Source organism: Mesocricetus auratus, unplaced genomic scaffold, assembly GCF_017639785.1.
Source record: "Mesocricetus auratus isolate SY011 unplaced genomic scaffold, BCM_Maur_2.0 Super-Scaffold_100694, whole genome shotgun sequence".
NCBI lineage: Eukaryota > Metazoa > Chordata > Mammalia > Rodentia > Cricetidae > Mesocricetus > Mesocricetus auratus.
In genome coordinates, this window is record NW_024429268.1 from 2,968,849 (window position 1) to 2,989,752 (window position 20,904).

Consider the following 20,904-nt stretch of genomic DNA (forward strand, 5'->3'; position numbering starts at 1 on the left):
TGCCTGGCAGAGCAGAACAGTAATAACAAGGTTATAGAAGGGAAAAAATTTATCATCTACATTTCTTGATCAGATTAAAGTATGGAACAATTTTTGAAATTTCATAATTGCTGATTAAATTCCAAGGAAAGCTTTGAGAGGCAAGACCATCCTTGCCTACTGGCTAAAAGATATAGATGTCATTGGGAATTACTTCCTGTTCCCATAAGACTTAAGGCCCTCAGCCAGTATCACACAGGAAGAAGAGTTACAACCCTAGCTTCTTGGGTATCCAGTCATGGATTAATAATGGCATGGAGAGTTGGAAAGAGATAATGTGTCCTCTAGTTATTCTAACTCATCACAATGTTTCCTTCATGATACCACAATTTGATGCTACCTGGCCCTTTTCTTGCTTACCCAACTTTTCATCAGCAAGTAATATGGGACACACAACAAATGTACAGAACAAATCTTCATTCATTAGTTCACACAACTGATATATTTTGGGTGCCTACCATGCCCAATTTCTGTTTTATTAATGTATGAGTCTAGACAGTAAAAAACCCCATCAACATAGAAACATTATCAAGCTCTAACAAGTACTCCAGTCACCAATCTCTGCATGCAAACATCACTACCTAGAATTCACTGATACAGCTATTTATATGTAAGGATGCTTATATAATATATATAATTATTTACTAATATAGCTGACCCAAAAGACAAATCTGCTCACTTACTTACTATCAATACAAGCATTTGTGATTCTGGCATTTATATATCATGATATGTATTTCATTTTACTTGCTTGTTATTTGTTTGTTTGTTTTTGAGGCAGTATTTCTCTGTGTAGCTTTGCAGCCTGTCCTGGAACTCACTCTGATGACCAAACTGACCTCAAACTCACAGAGACCTGCTTGCCTCACTCTCCCAAGTGCTGGGATTAAAGGCTGTGACAACATGCCCAGCTATATTTCATTTTAAAAATATGTTACTGCATTTACTTATTTGTGTATGTGAGGGGAGGTGCATATTTTTGTGTGGCACCCTGCCTGGATATTGCACAGTGTCTGTGTGTGGAGATCAGAAGACAACATGATTGAGTTACTTCTCTCCTCCTTCTAACGTGTGAATTTTGGGGACTGAATTCAGGTCCTCAAGCTTGCCAACAAGTAATGTGTTTAATTTTTTGTTTTTGATTTTGTTTCTGGTTTTTACTTTTATTGATTCTTTGTTGACTCACTTCATGCATTCTGATCCCACTTACCTCATCTCCCTGTCCCTTGCAACCTCTCCCCCAAAAAAAACAAATTTAAAGGAAAATCCAAAAAGCAAACAAAACACAAAACACAAAAACCCTCTCTCCTGATCGCCGTATGGGGCATATGAGGGCAGGATGGGGTCACGACCCCTCTTTCAAGTGCCGAGGACTAGTCCACCCTCAACTCCAACAACAGGGTCAGCTCCAGTGACCTGTCCAGGCTGGTGCAGGGCCTGTTCCCTTGTGTGCTTTAGCTGGTGGAGGACACAGCCTATTCTCTCCCACTCCTGACCTAAGACCAACCCTCTTGCCTGCCGCAAGTAGCAATGGGCAGAGATGGGGAGGCATGTTTCTCTCATCCATGCCACCACACAGCAGACAGGGGAACAAGCATCACCGGGGTTGGCTCTCCTGTTCTCATGCACTCATGGTTGGCTCACCTGTATCCCCCACCACAGGATCAGTCAGCTCTAGTGTGCTTCTAGGTGAGGTGCATGCCTACAGCGAGGGGTAAGTATGGGTGCAAGTGCTCCCCTGTGGGATAGGGGCAGCTTGCTTGCTGTAGTATCAAGTGAGGGTCAGGACCAGCCATCTCAGGGCCGGCGAAGGATGGTAAGAGCTCAGTACAGCATGGTTCTAATGACTGTGTGCTAACATAGGCTACAGACACCAGTGGAAGCAGGACCATGTACCAAGCTGCAGCATCACCATGAACCCAGCTACAGCAGGACTATGAACCCAGACATGGCCCTTGGCAAACAGGTTGGTCCACATGTCACCACAGCTCTGGTGGCAGCACAGGCCCTTCAGAAGAGTAAGGCTCCAGCCGAGGCATGACCTTCCGCCATCAGTATGATCCTAGGCTTCTTGCCAGACTCAGCATTCCCAGAGCCCACCATGACAATCAGAGCCACAGACACCACCCCAGACTCCGGCATCGACAGCACCCAGGACACAGACATAGACCTAGTCATCAGCTGTGCCTGGATGTCTCCATGGCCTTCAGAAGGGAGCACCAACTACCCAGATCAATACAGCTCCTGGTGCAGCAAGGTTCTAGGACACTGCCATGGTTCTTTGTGGCCGACCAGACTCTGGTCTTCCAAATGGCCCTCGGCCACAACAGGATCCCCTGACATTGACGCAGACCCTGATTGCTCTAGGGCCACAGACCCATGGCCCTCAGAAGCAGCCCTAGCCTGGACAACAACATGGCCCCAGGTGACAGCACAGCTCAGTTAGATCAGGATATCCCTGGTCTGGTTGACCACTGGATGCCCTCGTGGGCACAGGTAGCAGCCCAGAACCTGGGTATCTGTGAGGTCTTTGGTGATATATGAGCCACAGCCATAAATATAGACCCTGGCTGTGGTAGGACCATGGACCCAAACATGGTCCAAATAGCAGCCTGGGCCTGGATGTCACCATAGTGCCAGGTGACAGAGCAGGGCATCTGGACTGGCCTGGCCCTAGCATCAGTGTGGCCCTTAGACACCAACCGGCAGCCTAGGCTCCTGGCATTGGTATGGCCTTTTATTGTGTCAGGAAGCCGGAGACATAAACATAGATTATGGATACAGCAGGACCAAAGACCCAGATATGGCCCTTGGCTGCACACTGATCCAGATAATACGTGACCCCAGTAATCAGGCCTGGTCACCCAAATCAGCCTGGCACAGACAGCAGCACAGCCCTCCCACAGAAGTATGAGGTCAGGGTTGCAGCCCAGGCCCTGTGTATCCATGTGAGCCCTGGTGACAATAGGTCATGTGTTTTGATAATAGCCACTGGTCACTGACTACCTCCCTCTAACTACAGTTAATGGTCCCACAACCCTGTTTCCCTCAAATCTTCATGGCTTCTGTTATTATTAGTAGTAACCCAAGTCCAATTAGTCCTGCACATATACACATGGGTGTATGAAAACTCACTGGGGCACAAGAAAGGTACCAGTGGTCACATCTTCAAAAGAGAGTGACTCTTCATCCTTCAGAAATTGTCAACTAGGGGTGGGGACTTGGGAGCTCCTCCCTCATTGGCGCAGGAATATAAAGTGAGTGTATCTTGTTCAGGTAAAAATCATAAAAATAATATGTAAAGTGTGTGCATGCATACATGTGCAACAAACACACACACACACACACATTTATTCTTCTACAGGTTTAGAATTGTAGTAATAGAGCCTAGCCAGCAAATTTTGTTTTTATGTAGACATTCTTTAAAAGAATGCATGCACCTCTATATTTGAAGTGATATCTATATTGAAAATCAGAGACTGAGTAATTTTGACCTGGGTGCAGAATTTTACAGGAAACTGGCAATCAGATGTGCTTAATTGCTGCAATTACCTGAGGGTATACAATGGAATCTGTATCTCACCTTTAAGTCCACATAGACTCTGTTAATTTTAGTTTCCATTCTCATAATATGAAGTTTTTAAGCTAGTGACAATCACCCTTTCCTTGTTTTATCTCAACTTTCAACTGTTACCGAAAAATTAGGAGGTGGACATTCGTTAGTAGAAAAGGCTTACATCAGTCCTTTTCTCTCTTCCAAGTTACAGAATAATTAATGTCTTCCTGCTCTGCACCCCTCACAGCCTCCCTTCCTAACTTGTTTTGTTGAAGGCAAAATCACTCCCTCTGACACTGCAAGATCAAGCATCTAAAATATGACTTTCATAATGTCTCCTGCTCAGCAGTTTCCACGGGTTCCTTACACTAAGATTATGAAACACATTCCTCTTGATTTTTTAAAGCTATCCCTGAGCTGGCCCTGACTGCCTTTTCTAACATTAATTTCTTCTCCTCAATAAAAATAAGTTGTTTGTCCATCCACTGACCTCTAGAATTCTTGCTTTCTCCATTCCAGTCAGTTTGTCTCCTCCTCATCCTTTCTTAGGCTGCCCGGCTTCTTCTCTATAATACGAAGTGTGTAAAGGGCAAGCATATAACAAAAAATAAATAACTGCAAAAGTTATGTGTCCCGTGACAGTAATGTCCATAGTTCAGATGGTTGCAGCATATAGTTGACAATATCAAATTGGATAGACCACTTAGTGATAATCTCCAGCTAATCTTTCAAGGTGTAACTGTATTTCAATAAACCAACGATTAGAAGATACAGTAAACTACTCTCCTGGAGTTTATTATTAACAACAATAACATAAAACTATATCATGTTGAGTGGAGTTATCTAAGTGCTGTGTATAAATGCAGCTTTAGAATTTGAGGAGATGACTCAATCAGTAGGGTACTCGCTAGGCTATTATGGGTCAAATCTTAGCACCCATACAAATACCTAGCATGACAGTATGGGCCTATAATCCTGGGTTGTTAAAATGAAGAGCAAAAAGATTCCTGTGGTTTTATGCTCAGCCTATTTACCTGATTTGGGAGAAGCATGGGATGAAAAAATATGAGACGCCATATATTGACAATCATATGCAAACACACATACATACTCACACACACACACAGTGTGAGAGAGCAGAAGTCTGTGTTGATATTAAGACAGAAAGGGGAAAACTGTTAGAATTTTTAACATGGTGTCAAAGAAAAAGTTTACTGGCTTTATCTGCTAGTCTTAATATGAGTAAGGAGTGAAGGAAGAGATAATTCAAGCTACACTCTTAAGATCCTGTGCTTGGGACATCATGCTGCAAGGGCGTTCATTGCTCTTCACTGTTCTCCAGAACCCAGGTAGTAAAATGCAGCCTACTTCGTCAATGTTCCTCATATGTTTGCTCACCGTGACACGCATGCACTTTTGTCCTCCATACTAAAAAATAGTCATTTTCAATGTTTAAGAAAGTTTTCATATTTGAGGAAGAAGTAGGTTAAATTCCCACCTAAGAAAAAAGAAGACAGCAAAGGATTAGTGCTTTGGAAAGAGTTACAGTCTGTGTTTTGAAATGTTTACTTCAGCAATTCTGTTACATATTTAGTAGTTCAAATCAGACATATCTGGGGACAGTGGCGTAGGAGTTGGAAGGGTACGGAGTAACGCAAGCACTAGGACCACTGATGACAGTCAGGCAACACATCCCGGAAGTGAACTGTGTGACACTGCACACTTTACAACGAACCCATAAGCAAAGCCAGGCTGTGACGTAGACTTTTCGTCAGAGTTTGAGAAAACCAAGAGCTGCATGGGAAAGCCAATTAGGTCTCCTAAAAAGAATATGGGCAGGGTTGCTTTCAGTTCAGCCCCGTGCAGCAGATGGTGACTGACATCACACTGATGGCTTGGAGCTCCTTAACTGCTCTCAGCCCTCACACTGCCCATCCACCCCGCACCTTCCACAGAACAGGCCTTCAGTAAACACTCCCTAACTGGCAGCTCTTGTCACCGCTGCATCAGACTGTCAGGGAAAGCTCAACCATGACAAGTCTCCGGGAAAAAGCACCACCCTGGCTGATTTGGGGGAGTAATTTGAAGGCACTACATCCAACACATGCTCTGAAAGTCTTCCAATTAGTATAAATCCTTCAAGTCTGGTGCCTATTTCCAAGCTCAAAGTGGCTGTGGCTAAGTGGTGATAGATATTCATCCCAGTCTATCTTTTATTCATGTTCACTTTAGTCACATTTACTGTTCGAGGAGTCTATTACTTCCAAATGCCTCCCAAGAGGAAGAAAGGGGTACTAAATAAATCAGTGTATATATATATATATATATATATATATATATATATATATATATATATGTAGTATCAAAGAGTATTCCATATGAACTTTTTTTCTTTAGGTTTTCCGGCCAGAAACTAAGCTAGTATTACTAGGGTAAAACAAGGAGGGAGATGTGTTTTCAACATGCCTCATCATTTCTACATGAAAACAGGATATTATCTGGCGCTCGCAATAGCCCTCATAGATTGGAGACTGTGGGGGACTTACCAAAACTCACTCCCTGAAAAGACTCAAATGCATTCTAGTCCCAAGCTCCTAGTTCACAGTATTTCGACAGTCACTGTTTAGAAGTCTAAGAGAGAACCAAACTTTTCCAATGCCTGCCTCCTTGCAGGGCCGATGACCTTTATAAATGACAGCAAATCTCGGCTGAGTGAAAGATGAAGGGAAAGAGGAAAACATTAAGATGTTTTGTCCTATTTTTTTTTGTGACTTGTTGGAAATAATCATGGGGCCTATTTGTCACACTGGAGCGTTGCCTCCTTTTTCCCATCACGGTTGACAAGCTCAATGAAAAAGTGTAAGGGAAGATGAATTGGCAGCGGCGTCGTTGCTGCTCCATCTCCTAGTCTTTCTGATTTTTCTTCAGATGAAATATATATACAATACCAAGTCAGTTAAGTGGAAGAAACATCTACAGGGAAAAGCAGAGTAACCAAGTCCTCTCTCTAGTCTAGAAACAGCTATTAAAAAATATCTGTCTCCTTCACTTTCAGTAGCCGACACATACTGCTAGTCTTTATGTCTGTGAGGTGAAAATGTGTTTTTCCCTTGGGGAAGGGGAGTGACAGATGGTTCAGGAAGGAAGAGACTAAAGGACAGTGGAGGAAGGGATAGAGAACTGTGGCTAAATAAATACAAGCAAGAATAAACCAAGATAAAAACTCGGTTTCTACGGGATATTTTCAGGAAATGCCTTGTGTTTAAAAATGTAACAGTAGAGAATGGAATATACCTGTAGATTGATTAAAGAGTTAATCCAGTTGGGGAGGTAAATCACAGGGCCACATGACCATCATGCAGGAAGGTTTGTCTGCCCTATAACATGCCAAAGTATAGGAGGAATATTTATCCCTTAGTAAGATAACGTTCTTTTCCTGCCCAGAACTCCTACCGCCTGTGCAGTTGACCCAGGCCCGGCATGAGGTTCTGTTGGGTCTGCCCACCTTTCAGAGTCCTGTCTCATAAAGCCATAACTCTTCATTTTTCTCCTCTTTTGTCTGTCTTTTTCTTTCCTCACATGCTGGTCAAAGCTTAAGTAGGCTTTCTCTTGTACTCTGGGCTTCTTCACTCCTGCCCTAACCTCCCCCCTCAGGTGTGCAGCTGCTTGTCCACCACATGGCTAACCTCCATGTCAGATGAACTAATTTCCACTTTCCTTTGTCCATCATCTTCATCCGGGTAGCCGCTAAGGTATCCAGCTTGCCTGTGCTTTCCCTGTGGGGTTTTTCATTTAAACCTTCTGGCCCCAAACACATTTATACTCCCCTCTGTGTATAAATATGTATGTGTCCAGGATTTCCAACAGTAAATATTATGTTCATGAAACTAAATGATGACATGGGTTCTTTTATAGGGCCCCTCGTCACCTGTTCTAAAGACCCCCTTCCTTCGACCTTGGTTGTATAGAATGTGTCTGATGCTCGATATTGCTCTTGCTGGTTGTAGGCCTTTATTTGAGTGTGTTTTCCTTTTCCTTTTCCTGCAATATATTTGATATTTGTAATTATCACATATAGTTTTTGTATCAGGCTTAAAAATCTTCTTTAGACAAAAAGGGAATTGTAGTGGCATCTTGCCTTGCCAGAGAATTTGTAGTGTTGGCCACACCCTTCTGGCATGGTTTCAGGTACACACATGACCCATTATAAGGTAGAGGAGGGACTGGCTCACACTCTCCTGGGTTACAGAGAGCATCTGAAGGGCAGAGAATACATTTTGTGGAACAGGAAGAACACAGCAGTTACTTACTCTTATCTGTGTAAGTGCTTCCCTAATTGATACCTACTTATCTTTTGTCTTGGGTTTGGTGGATTCATTTAAATCCTACCTTCATGGTTGAGCTAGAATGTTTCTATGTAATGGCTCACCAACAGGAAGTCCCGCATTTAGGACACTCATTGTTGAACTTTCACCTCCTTATTTTAGACTAATATTAGTTTTTTTCATTATTGGTATATTAACTATGCTTTGTTATTCATAAAAAGCTAAATTCTTCACATTTTGAGGAAGAAAGTTTTCCTGAAACTGTAGTCAAACATTCTAGTGTGTTTTACTTTGTCTTTATAAATACTTTATTGAATCGAACCTATTATTAGTACCTCATATAGTTGCTGGTAGTCTACCCAATATTCACAATTCACTTCTGTGTGGCAGTTAATTGCTTTTCATATAGTTACTGCTGTATCATTTATACTAGTATTTAAATAAACTAGGAGAGTATCTTCTTTCAGTTCCTTATTCCCTGAGGGAGAGCTAGCTAAAATTTTCCTGTAACTGTGCCTGAACAATTAAATTACCTCTGTCATTATGTGATTTTTACAATATTGGAATTAAAGGATAGAATGAAGACATTATATATGCAAGAAGTCTGCCCTGAATAAGTCTTTAAATAAGGAAAATTGACCCCAAGAAATCCTAGCTCATGTCAGTCAATGAAATCAATGCATTAGAAGCAGTATAAGAATTCTACATTTTGTATAATCTGTACTGAATCTACCTTAGACATATGAATATTATAAGAAGAAGGATTTCTCTGGTAACTATCCCACCTAGTCCACAAAGTTCTCATCTCTGTGTGTTCCCAGTATGTAAACTCATGCAATGCCATCTAGCAAATATTAAAATACAAATTTGACAAACAAAAATCAAAGAGTTTCTTAAAGTCTCAAAACTGTTTGGTGAGCAAAACAAACACAAATGCGTGTAGAATACCTTAACTTGTTTGTGTTTTTTCTTACTGGATCACCTTTCATGGCTTGCTTATTTTACCCTGCACAACCAGCACAGGAGTGGCATCATCTGCAATGGGTTGTGCCCTTTCACAGCAATAAATGAACTTCAGATTGGCCAATAGGCCAATTTAGGCAGACATTTTCTCAATTGAGAGTCCTGCTTCCCATATAGCCCTAGTTAGTATGAAGATGACATAGGTATATAAAATTTCATAAGATCATAATTGAAATCTGACACCATTGACTACCACTGTTGCCTAGACAATTGTCTTACTCTTAAGAATTTATTCTGCCTTATGTTGTGAAATGAAATCCCATAAAGACAATGTAGCAAATGTCTTCATAAAATTGTTGCAAATTAATATAGAGGAAAAACAGAATAATCCATAGGAAAGCAATACTTGACCATCTGCTAAAAGTATCCATTATTTTCTTGAATGCTGGAATAGTAAAAGGTGGCAATGGATCATCAACTTGTATGGGTTACATTTCTCCTTCCTTGGACAAAAGAAAGTTAATGAAGAGGGAATGTATTTTCTCACACATCAAGGGTAAATCCCCTTATGGTGAAGAAGGTGTAATGGCAGGAGCTTGGTGCTGCAGGTCACTCTGCTTTAACAGTCAAGAAAAACGGAGATGTGGATGCTGATTCTCAGCTCACTTTTCCCTAGGTCTAGGACTACATCCTATGGAACAGTACCACTCGCATTCAATGTGGTTCTTCCTTTCCCTTTTAAACCTCTCTGACCATACCCTCACTGACATGTCCAGCAGTCTACAATAGGTGACTAAATATCCTTTTAAGTTGATAACAGGATTAATGATCATACCCATGAAGAACCTTTGCTTAAACACCAAGTCTGTACCTCTGTCAGTTCAAGGAACCAATGAAGAGACAGGAAAAAACAAACAACTCAAAAAACAATCAAGTATCAGTAGGTAACCAAGATATATAAATATAAATATTTTACATAATATAAATATTATGTAAAATAATTAATATACAAATATAAATAAATCACCTAGGTGGTTTAAATAGGATTTCAAAGGACCACTATTGATTCCCAAGGATTCTGGCATTTAGAGTGATATAATGCACAATTGCACCATCCCTTGGTAAAGGAACAAATAAAAAAAGAAATTAAAGATTTCCTCGATTTCAATGAGAATGAAGATACAACATACACAAACTTATGGGACACTTTGAAAGCAGTGCTGAGAGGAAAGTTTATAGCACTAAGTGCCCACATGAAAAAACTGGAGAACAGTCATACTAGAGAATTAATAGCACAGCTGAATTTTCTAGAACAAAAAGAAGCAAACTCCCCCAGGAGGAACAGATGCCAGGAAATAATCAAATTGAGGACTGAAATCAATCAAGTAGAAACCAGGAAAACACTGAGAAGAATCAAGGAAACAAAGAGTTGGTTCTTTGAGAAATCAACAAAATAGACAAACCTCTGCCCAAACTAACCAAAAGACAGAGAGAGAGCATGCTGATTAACAAAATCAGGAATGAAAAGGGGGACATAACAACGGACTCTGAGGAAATCCAGAGAATCATCAGGGCATACTTTGAAAATCTGTACTCCACAAAATTTGAAAATATAAAGGAAATGGACAATTTCCTGGATAGATATCACTTGCCAAAACTAAATCAAGAACAGATAAGCAATCTAAACAGACCTATAACCCCTAATGAAATAGAAGCAGTCATCAAAAGTCTCCCAAACAAAAAAAGCCCAGGCCCAGATGGCTTCAGTGCAGAATTCTACCAGAAATTCAAAGAAGAGCTAATTCCAATACTCCTCAAAGTATTCCACACAATAGAAACAGGAGGCTCACTGCCAAACTCTTTCTACGAGGCTACAATTACCTTGATACCCAAGCCACACAAAGACACAACTAAGAAAGAGAACTATAGACCAATTTCCCTCATGAACATCGATGCAAAAATATTCAATAAAATACTCTCAAACCGGATTCAAGAACACATCAGAAAAATCATCCACCATGATTAAGTAGGCTTCATCCCAGGAATGCAGGGATGGTTCAACATTAGAAAATCTATTAATGTAATCCACCATATTAACAAACTGCGAAAGAAAAACCACATGATCATCTCACTAGATGCTGAAAAAGCCTTTGACAAAATCCAGCACCCCTTCATGATAAAGGTCCTAGAGAGATCAGGGATAACAGGAACGTACCTGAATATAATAAAAGCAATATACAGTAAACCAACAGCTAACACCAAACTAAATGGAGAGAAACTCAAAGCAATTCCTCTAAAATCAGGAACAAGACAAGGCTGTCCACTCTCTCCATATCTCTTCAATATTGTACTTCAAGTTCTAGCTACAGCAATAAGACAACAAAAGGAGATAAAGGGGATACAAATAGGAAAAGAAGAAGTCAAACTTTCACTATTTGCAGATGATATGATAGTTTACATAAGTGACCCAAAAAACTCCGCAAGGTTACTCATAGAGCTGATAAACACCTTCAGCAATGTGGCAGGATACAAGGTAAACTCAAAAAAATCAGTGGCCCTATTATATACAGATGATGAAGTGACTGAGAAAGAAATCAGAGAAACATCACCCTTTACAATAGCCAAAACCAGCATCAAATATCTGGGGATAATGTTAACCAAGGAAGTGAAAGACCTGTATATCAAGAACTTTGTGTCTTTAAAGAAAGAAATCAAAGAAGATACCAGAAAATAGAAAGATCTCCCATGCTCTTGGATTGGTAGGATCAACATAATAAAAATGGCAATCTTGCCAAAAGCAGTCTACAGATTCAATGCAATCCCTATCAAAATTCCATCACAATTCTTCAAGGACCTGGAAAGAACATTAATCAACTTTATATGGAAAAACAAAAGGCCCAGGATAGCCAAAACAACTCTATACAATAAAGGAACTTCAGGAGGCATCACCATACCTGATTTCAAGCTCTATTATAGAGCTATAGTCCTGAAAACAGCTTGGTATTGGCACAAAAATAGGCAGGTAGACCAATGGAACCGAATCGAAAGCCCTAATTTTAACCCACACACCTATGAACACTTGATTTTTGACAAAGAAGCTAAAACTGTACAATGGAAAAAAGAAAGCATCTTCAACAAATGGTGCTGGCATAACTAGGTACTGGTATGCAGAAGACTGCATATAGATCCATGTTTATCGCCTTGTACGAAACTTAAGTCCAAATGGATCAAAGATCTCAAGATAAATCCAGCCACACTGAAACTTTTAGAAGAAAAAGTGGGAGATACTCTTCAACGAGTTGGTACAGGAGACCACTTCCTAAACATAACACCAGTGGCACAGGCACTGAGATCGACAATCAATAAATGGGACCTTCTGAAACTAAAAAGCTTCTGTAAGGCAAAGGACACAGTCAAAAGGAAAAAAAGGCAGGCCACAGAATGGGAAAAGATATTCACTAACCCTACATCTGACAGAGGGCTAATCTCCAAAATTTACAAAGAACTCTCCCCAAAACACCAAAGGATTCAATTAAAAGGTGGGGTACAGAACTAAATAGAGAATTCTCAATAGAGGAGGCTAAAATGGCCAAGAGACACTTAAGAAAGTGCTCAACATCCTTAGCCATCAGGGAAATGCAAATCAAAACAACTCTGAGACACCATCTTACTCCTGTCAGAATGGCTAAAATCAAAAACACGGAAGACAATTTATGCTGGAGAGGATGTGGCGAGAGGGGAACACTCCTCCACTGCTGGTGGGAGTGCCGACTCATACAGCCTCTTTGGAAATCAGTATGGAGATTCCTCAGGAAAATGGGAATTAATCTACCACTAGACCCAGCAATTCCACTCTTAGGCATATATCCAAATGAGGCAAATTCATACAACAAGGGCATCTGCTCCACTATGTTCATAGCAGCATTATTTGTAATAGCCAGAACCTGGAAGCAACCTAGATGCCCCTCAACTGAAGAGTGGATAGAGAAAATGTGGTACATTTACACAATGGAGTATTACTCAGCAGAAAAAAACAATGGAATCTTGAAATTCGCAGGTAAATGGATAGCACTGGAAGTAACCATCCTGAGTGAGGTAACCCAGTCGCAAAAAGACAAACATGGTATGTACTCACTCATATGTGGATGTTAGACATGGATCAGGATAGTGCTAATCTGCACTTCCACTGATAGAGAGTCTGGGAAACAGGAAAGAACTTAAAAGATATGCATATATGCATAGTACCCAAGAGAAGAGGATTGAGACAAGATCCTCTGAATGGATGGGGAACATGGCGAGGGGTGTGGGGGAGTGGGAGCTGGGAAGTAGAGAGGGGGTGAAGAGGAAGAGAGTTGGTCATTGGGGAACAGGAAGTTGAGTGGGTTGTGATAGAATAGGGGGAAGAGGGAATCATAGATTAGAAGACAGATCAGGCACCAGAGTGACCTCGAGTGATCTAAAGGGATAACACCAATTGGCAAGCTAAGCAATAGTGGAGAGACCACCTCAAATGCCCATTCCTGATAATGAACTTGATGTCTATAACCATCCGGGAGCCTTCATCCTGTGACTGATGGAAGCAGAGGCAAACACACAACTAATCACTGAACTGAACCCAAGGAACCCAGTGACAGAAAGAGATGAGTGATGAGCAAATTGGCAAAGAATGGGCTGGCAAAACCAGCAGAGACACCTGATCTGAACAAGGGAGAGCTCTTGGACCCCAGAGCGACAGTGGGGAGGCCAGCATGGGACTGATCTGGACCCCCCAAATATTAGTGTCAGCGAGAAGGCCTGGGCAACCTAAAGGGCCCTGAGCTGAGGATCAGTGTCTATCCCTGGAATACAAACAGTCATCGTGTGCCTATAGGACAAAGAGGGATGCCCTCTCAGCCTGGACTCTTGGGGGAGTGCCTGGACCCTACCCAGAGTGAAATGACAGACTCTAGATATCCCCTATGTGGAAGGATTTGGCAATAGGGTGGGAGGGTGGGGGGGAAGGGGAGTGCGGGAGGAGGGGAGGGAGAGGGAACTGGGATTGACATGTAAAACAAGCTATTTAAAATTAAAATAATTTTTAAAAACATACCAATAAAAAAATAAACTCATTTCATGAAAAGTCCATTGAGTCACCAGTAATAACTAAGACTAGCACATAGACATTTATATATAATATACATGCTTGCATGTCTATTTACACATGTACATGTATACATACCTTTGTGCATGTAGTAGAAAGAGACTGTGAGACATACAGGAAAAGTAAATAGTTTATGAAGCTAGGTGATTACAAGTAAGAGTTTGCATACAGTTATCTCTGATTTCATATACATTTTATTTCTCAATAAAAATACATTGAAAGGCAGCACAGTTGCAAGAAACAGTAACATGTTGAATCTCTGGAGAGAATTTAGGAGTGGAAAGTCTATAGAGAAAGCATGAATGAAATAGGAGGTATGATTCTTGGAGATTTCAGTCTGAATAAGATGATAATCACCTCTCTTGTATAGTTATTTTAGTGATCAAAATAAGCAAGCAAGCAAACAAACAAACAAATAAGCCAAATTAAAATTTTGCTTCAAACACAAAAGTTTCAGTGAGCAAAATCTGAAAAAAGATTCAAATATTAATAATTAAGATTTAAACAAACATTTATTTCTTCATGGAATAAAAGTGGATAATAAAATAATAAAATATAAGAGTTCACACATAAACACACATATAAAATTCCCTTTGTTTTGTAGTAACACTGACATATGGAACTCTTCTAAGGAAGGAGACGTACCCTTTGTTAATCTGAAGCTTCAGTGCAACATTTTTCTCTGTGCATTGGAAACCTAATAATGAGGAAATACTATCAAACTGGCTCATATGAGACTGCAAGGTCTTTGCTATTTCCAACACTCCTTCGAATAATAAGGACATCTCCTGGATCAGTGTATTAAGTTGTCCAGCGTACCTTAATGAAATACCACTGTCTGGGTGTCTGAAATAAAAGAAAAAGTATTTCTTCATTATTAAAGTGAGTATAAATGTAAAATCATATCTAGCCTACTTTGAGACCTCTCTCCTGGCTGGAAGATTAGTCTCCTCCCTGAATCTACACATGTACTCTTTTTGTCTCTCTGCCTCTGTCTGTCTCTGTCTCTCTGTCTCTCTTTTGGTTCTATTGCTCACTGTCTCTGTCTCCCCCCTCTCTATCTGTCTCCCCCCATCTCTCTCTCTCTGTCTGTCTCTGTCTCTGTCTCTCTCTCTGTCTCTCTGTCTCTTTCTCTCTCTCTAATCTCCAAATAACATCAGACCCATTGGATTTACATTCCCTCCTTACCACCTCATTTAACTACCTATTGCATGCGTCATCTTCATAGAGGGCCTCATTCTGATAATGGGTTACAGCACCAGCATGTGTCTTATAGGAAGAAACCATTCAAAACACATCAATGAGGTTATTACCATTTTTCTTTTAAGCTCTTTCCCATTCTGTCACCACCAACCTTATAAATATGAAAAACTGACAAATTACTGATTCTCTTCTAGAAGTGCAGAGATCATCTTCTATTTCTGAATCCAAATTTTTAAAAAACAGTGATGGGAACTTTTCACAAACTGATAAAGAATCTTTTCTTGAGAAATTTTGTTCACAACAGTATCTTTCTATCATAAGTTAATAGTGTTTTTAGTCCATCCATACATTGAAGAATATGGAATAAAAATTTAGTGTAGAAAGATTATAGCTACAATTATAGTGCTTTCCTGTAAAAGAAGTATTAAAGTTGTATAATCTGAAGATTGTAACAAAGGAACGCATGTTTGGTTCAACATTCATTGACTGCTTGTCGTGTTCTGAGCGCTGAGCAGGGAGATAGTGATACAGTCAGGCACATTTTCTACTTCACGGAGCTGAGCATCTAATGAAGACACAAGCCAGAGACAGCTATGTAATGACTGCTACATAATGTGGAAGGTAATTAGACTGTCTTTTCATAACGGCATGGCATCTAGAATAGGCAAGAGATGCAAAAGAAAGATAATTTGACTGAAGAGGGCTGTTTGAGGTAATAATAAAAGCATACGTACAACTAAAAAGAGGTAACATGAAGCTGAGTAATATAAATAACATTATGAGTGACAGAACACACATGTGTGGAATGACAATGGTTGAAATTAAAGAAATAAGCAGGGATAGATCTTCTGATGCTAAGTAGATGGTGAATTTGTCATCAGAATTTCTGTAGCCCTAATGGAGTAGAAGAAATTATTTAGAATGGATTTGTATTTCAGAAGCAAGCAAAAATAAGAGGCTATTGAAGCATGGGAATTAAAAGTATCAAGACGCCTGTCATTTGCAGAAACCTTGTTGAACCTGTCGTGCTAGGCTCAAATTATCAGTGTCTTCTAACATTGTATTTCCAGAAAATAGCTCCATGTTGGTGCTGAGTGGTTTCCTGTCAATGACACCAAGATAGGGAGCTAATTAGAGTTCTGTATGGACTACACTACAAAATGTAATTGGATATGGCAGCCTGGATTGGATGCACAAATGTAAAATGGGGAGTTGGTGTGATAGTTTGGATACTAATTTTGTGTCTAAGACGCTTTAATTGTCTGCTAGAAGATCTGTTAGCATACTATACATAAAAGTTATTTTTCTATTACTGTAGACCCAGATGTTTGCTTTTTTTCAAAATACGTTGTGTTATCTATACAGTTTTCAAATTTTTACAGTTGTTTTTGAGTTTGTATTCAATCTTTTTACCTACTACATGCACAGTTATTGTGTAAGCCACAAATGATAATTCTCACTGGAGACTTAGAGGGGGTCTGTTTTTCAGGCTACCTCTGCAGGTTCCCTCTATAAACCCCCTGATAACTTCACACTGTATGATATTTGATTTCGCACAACTCAGAAGATTTGAAAAGTATAGATAAGAGTCATTTGAACCCTAAAATAAGGAAATATATTCCAAAGAAAGATTTGGTTTGTTTTTCTGAAAAGCATGACAGCAGGAGACTGAAGTATCAGATTCAGATTTCAGACTCTGTGGGTCCCTGGACACTGTGCTCTCTAGCTCCCAGCCCACATGGTTCTGATTTACTACTGGCTCAGTCCTATGTGTTCTCAGGCAATATGTTAAGGGATACCCATGTTACAAGCACTCTTTTGTGTAATACCTTTGCCTTCATCATAAACTATCATCTGGACACAACTATGAAGTACAAGTTTAGTTCTTAGTGAGGTGTTTCACTTTGCTTAACTCTCTGAATTTATGTTGTGTTTGGTTTTAAATAGAATGTGGGTACTATTTGTAACACCAAGACTCTTAGGATTTAAGGAAGGTATTTTCAGCATTTGAGATTTTTTTCAATGATTTAAAACAATTTGAGTGTCTTAAATTAGCTAATCTACTATCATTATGGTGGAGAGATGAGACAGACAGATAGATAATAGATAGATAGATAGATAGATAGATAGATAGATGATAGATAGACAGACAGATGAAACTATAAATAGTGAAGATGAAACAGCTGATGACATGTCCTAATATATCAAAATATTGGGTCAAGAAATCATGAAAATTAAATGATAAAGATATAAGATTTTGAAGAAAGGGAAGCAAAGAAAACAGTACTAGAGGAAAAGGGAAGGGGCTATAATAAGAGTGGGAAAATATCCCATGCCAAACATAGTAGCAACAATAAATAATGCAAAGCTAGAAAAATAATTAATGGCATATGCATGAGAACAAGTTAGTGATCTTGATAATAGCACTTCCAAGAACGGAGGCGACTGAATGCATATCAGCATTATGTGAGCAGTAAGTGGTGATGAGCAGCAGGCAAAAGATACTCTCAAGAGCTTTTATGGAGATAAAAGGAGAGAGAGAACCAACGAGTCCAGAATGAGCATTGTATAATCTGCTTTATCTGAGAGGTACTCAGGAATATGCACTCTCTTTGAAAAGGAATAATGATGGAAAGAGCACCCCAAAGCATATGGGATGTGTATTGGCAGAATTTTGTTAAATAAAAGTAAACTGAACTCATTTAAAACTAGTTCATAAATGAAAATATTACACTGGGTTGTGTGATTGCAATGCTACAACTAGGCTCCAATGCTATCAGCATACAATATTCCATCTCTCAGCAAGGTTATCTCCAGGAGACAAAGGGAGTAATGGCAAGATGTATATCTTACTTACCACCTTTGTACTTTTAGTGCTGTTGTAGCTTTCCTTTTGCTGTTGCGATAAAACAGCCTGAGTAAAAGCAACTTTGAAAAAGAAAGAATGCATTTCTGCTTACAAGACACACTCCATCATTAAGGCGATCTCAAGCAAGAACTGAAACAGGAAACCATGGAGGAATTGTGCCTGCCAGATTGATGTAGGTAACCTTGTATTTGTCTATCTTCATAGAACAGGACCATCTGCCCAGGGAATATCGCCTCTCACAGTGGACTGTGCTCTCCTGTGTCAAAAAGCAACCAAGGCAATCTTCCATAGACATACACACAGGCCAGTTTTATTTAAGCTATTTCTCCATTGCAAATCACTTCTTGTGTGATGGTCAGACCACTAACATGAATACCTTCAGCATCTTTCTCAGTACCTGTGTTAAAAGGATCTCTGGGAAGACAATAGTTTCAGGAACAAAGTGTGTTATGTCTGCAGTCATCAGCCACTTTACCTGAGTAGGGAGAAAAAATATACTAATTGGTAGTATCTCCATTAAATTTTTATCTCTGTAGCATGATGCTTGACCTAATCTCAGCAGAAAATATTTAGGAAAAACGTCACTCAGTCAAACACTGTAGGTATTGGGTTGGCCTGAGTTGGACATAAAATAAATGGCATAATATGCTGTAGTGATAGTTTATGAGGAAAAAATTTGAAGATTATCCCTCTAGTCTTCACCATAGCTCAGTTATGTCTGCTCGAGTGAAGAGAAAGTAGACAAACCATGGGCTTTTTATAAAAAGAACTTGTATTAAAGACATAAAAATTAAATATTTGCTGGGTGGTGGTGAAACATGCCTTTAATCCCAGCACCCGGGATGCAGAGGCAGGCAAATCTCTGTGAGTTCAAGACCAGCTTGGTCTACAAGAGCTAGTTCCAGGGCATCCTCCAAAGCCACAGAGAAACACTGTTTTCAAAAACCCAAATGAAAAAGCAAACATTCTAAAATCTTACTTAGAGATATAAGATAATCTATTTAGTTGTGTAGCCCACTTTTTAATTGCATCCTTTGGTGTTTTGGAGACTTGTTTCTTGAGTTCTTTGTAAATTTGGAGATCAGTCCTCTGTTAGATGTGGGGTTAATGAATATTTTTTCCCATTCTGTGGGTTGCCTTTTTGTCTTGTTGACTGTGTCCTTTGCCTTACAGAAGCTTCTCAGTTTCAGGAGGTCCCATGTATTAATTGTTGACCTCGTGTCTGTGCAACTGGTGTTATGTTCAGGAAGTGATCTCCTGTACCAATTCATTCAAGGGTACCAACCACTTTCTCTTCTAAGAGGTTCAGTGTGGCTGGATTTATATTGAGGTCCTTGATCCATTTGGACTTAAGTTTTGTGTGTTGCAATAGATATGGTCTATCTGCATTCTTCTACATGCCAGCATCCAGTTATCCTGAGCGAGGTAACAAAAAGACAAACATGGTATGTTCTCTCTCATATATAGATTTTAGACATAGTTCTGGGAAGTGCCAGCCTACAATCCCACGGCCAGGGAGTCTGGGAAACAGAACCTTCATCCAATGACTGATGGAAGCAGAGGCAGACTCCCACAGCTAAACACTGAGCTGAACCCAAGGAACCCAGTGACAGAGAGGGAGGACTGATGATCAAAGGGATTAAGACTGGACTGGTTTAACCCCAGAAACAGCTGACCTGACAAGGGTTAGTTCTTGAATCCCAGGCTGATGCCTGGTAATCCAGCATGGGACTGATCAAGACCCCCTGAATGTGGGTGTCAGTAAGGAGGCCTAGGCAATCTATGGGGCCTTGGGTAGTAGATCAGTATTTATCCCTGGTATATAAATGGACTTTGGGTGCCCATCCCACAATGACAGAGGCACACTCACCCTGGACTCTTGGGGGAGAGTCTAGGCCCTCCTCTGGAAGAAATGACAGACTATGGACTTTCCCCTGGGGAAAGGAGCAGGTATGGGGTAGGGTTGGTGGGAGGGTATGGGAGGAGAGGAGGGAAAGGTATTGACATGTGGAGCAAACTTGTTTCTAATTTAAATTTAAATTTTAAAATAAAAAAGGAAAAAATATAATCTAACATTCATTTTATTTGTAATTCAAAATGAAAGTAACATGTGAAAAGAAATGTCTGGCAAACTCAGAGAAAAAAAATCCCTGTAGCTCACATAGAAGAGTAAAAAGCAGATGAAGTTGAAAGGGGGAAGAAGGAGAAATTAGAAAAGAAAGAAAAATTCTGGATACAGTGGCATATGCCTGGAGTCTAATACTCAGGTGGCTGCCGCAAGAGGAATATAAGTTCAAGGCCAGTTGGTATGGCACGGAGAAACTCAGTTTCAAAAAAGAGGGTAGGGGTAGGGGAAAAAGAAAAAGGCAAATCAGAGAGTCTATGTAGGATTAGACACTTCATTTTGATTAATGAGGATAAGAGGTCATGTGATAGTTCAAAAGTTTAAGTGAACTTTCCCAACAAAAGCTAATGCAAATACATAATTTAATAAATCATCAATCTCTCGGTAAAGCTGGGGGAGGTTCTTATTTTACATGAAGAAAAATCTTGATAATGTTCTTAAAAGTAACTTGTATTTTGTATTTTGGCTAATGTAGGCATCCTGGGTTGGAGAAGACGCAGAAGAAGATGGTATATCAAGATAGCCTTTCACTATCACAGTGAGGTACTAAGGTGACTAACATCTTAAACAAAAGACCTTCATTTGACTCACAGTTAGGAAGCCTGAGAGTCCAAATGCTGTAGTGCAGACTGGAAAGCATGGAAACCACTAGGTAAACATAAGAAAGAGGGGCCATGCTTGATC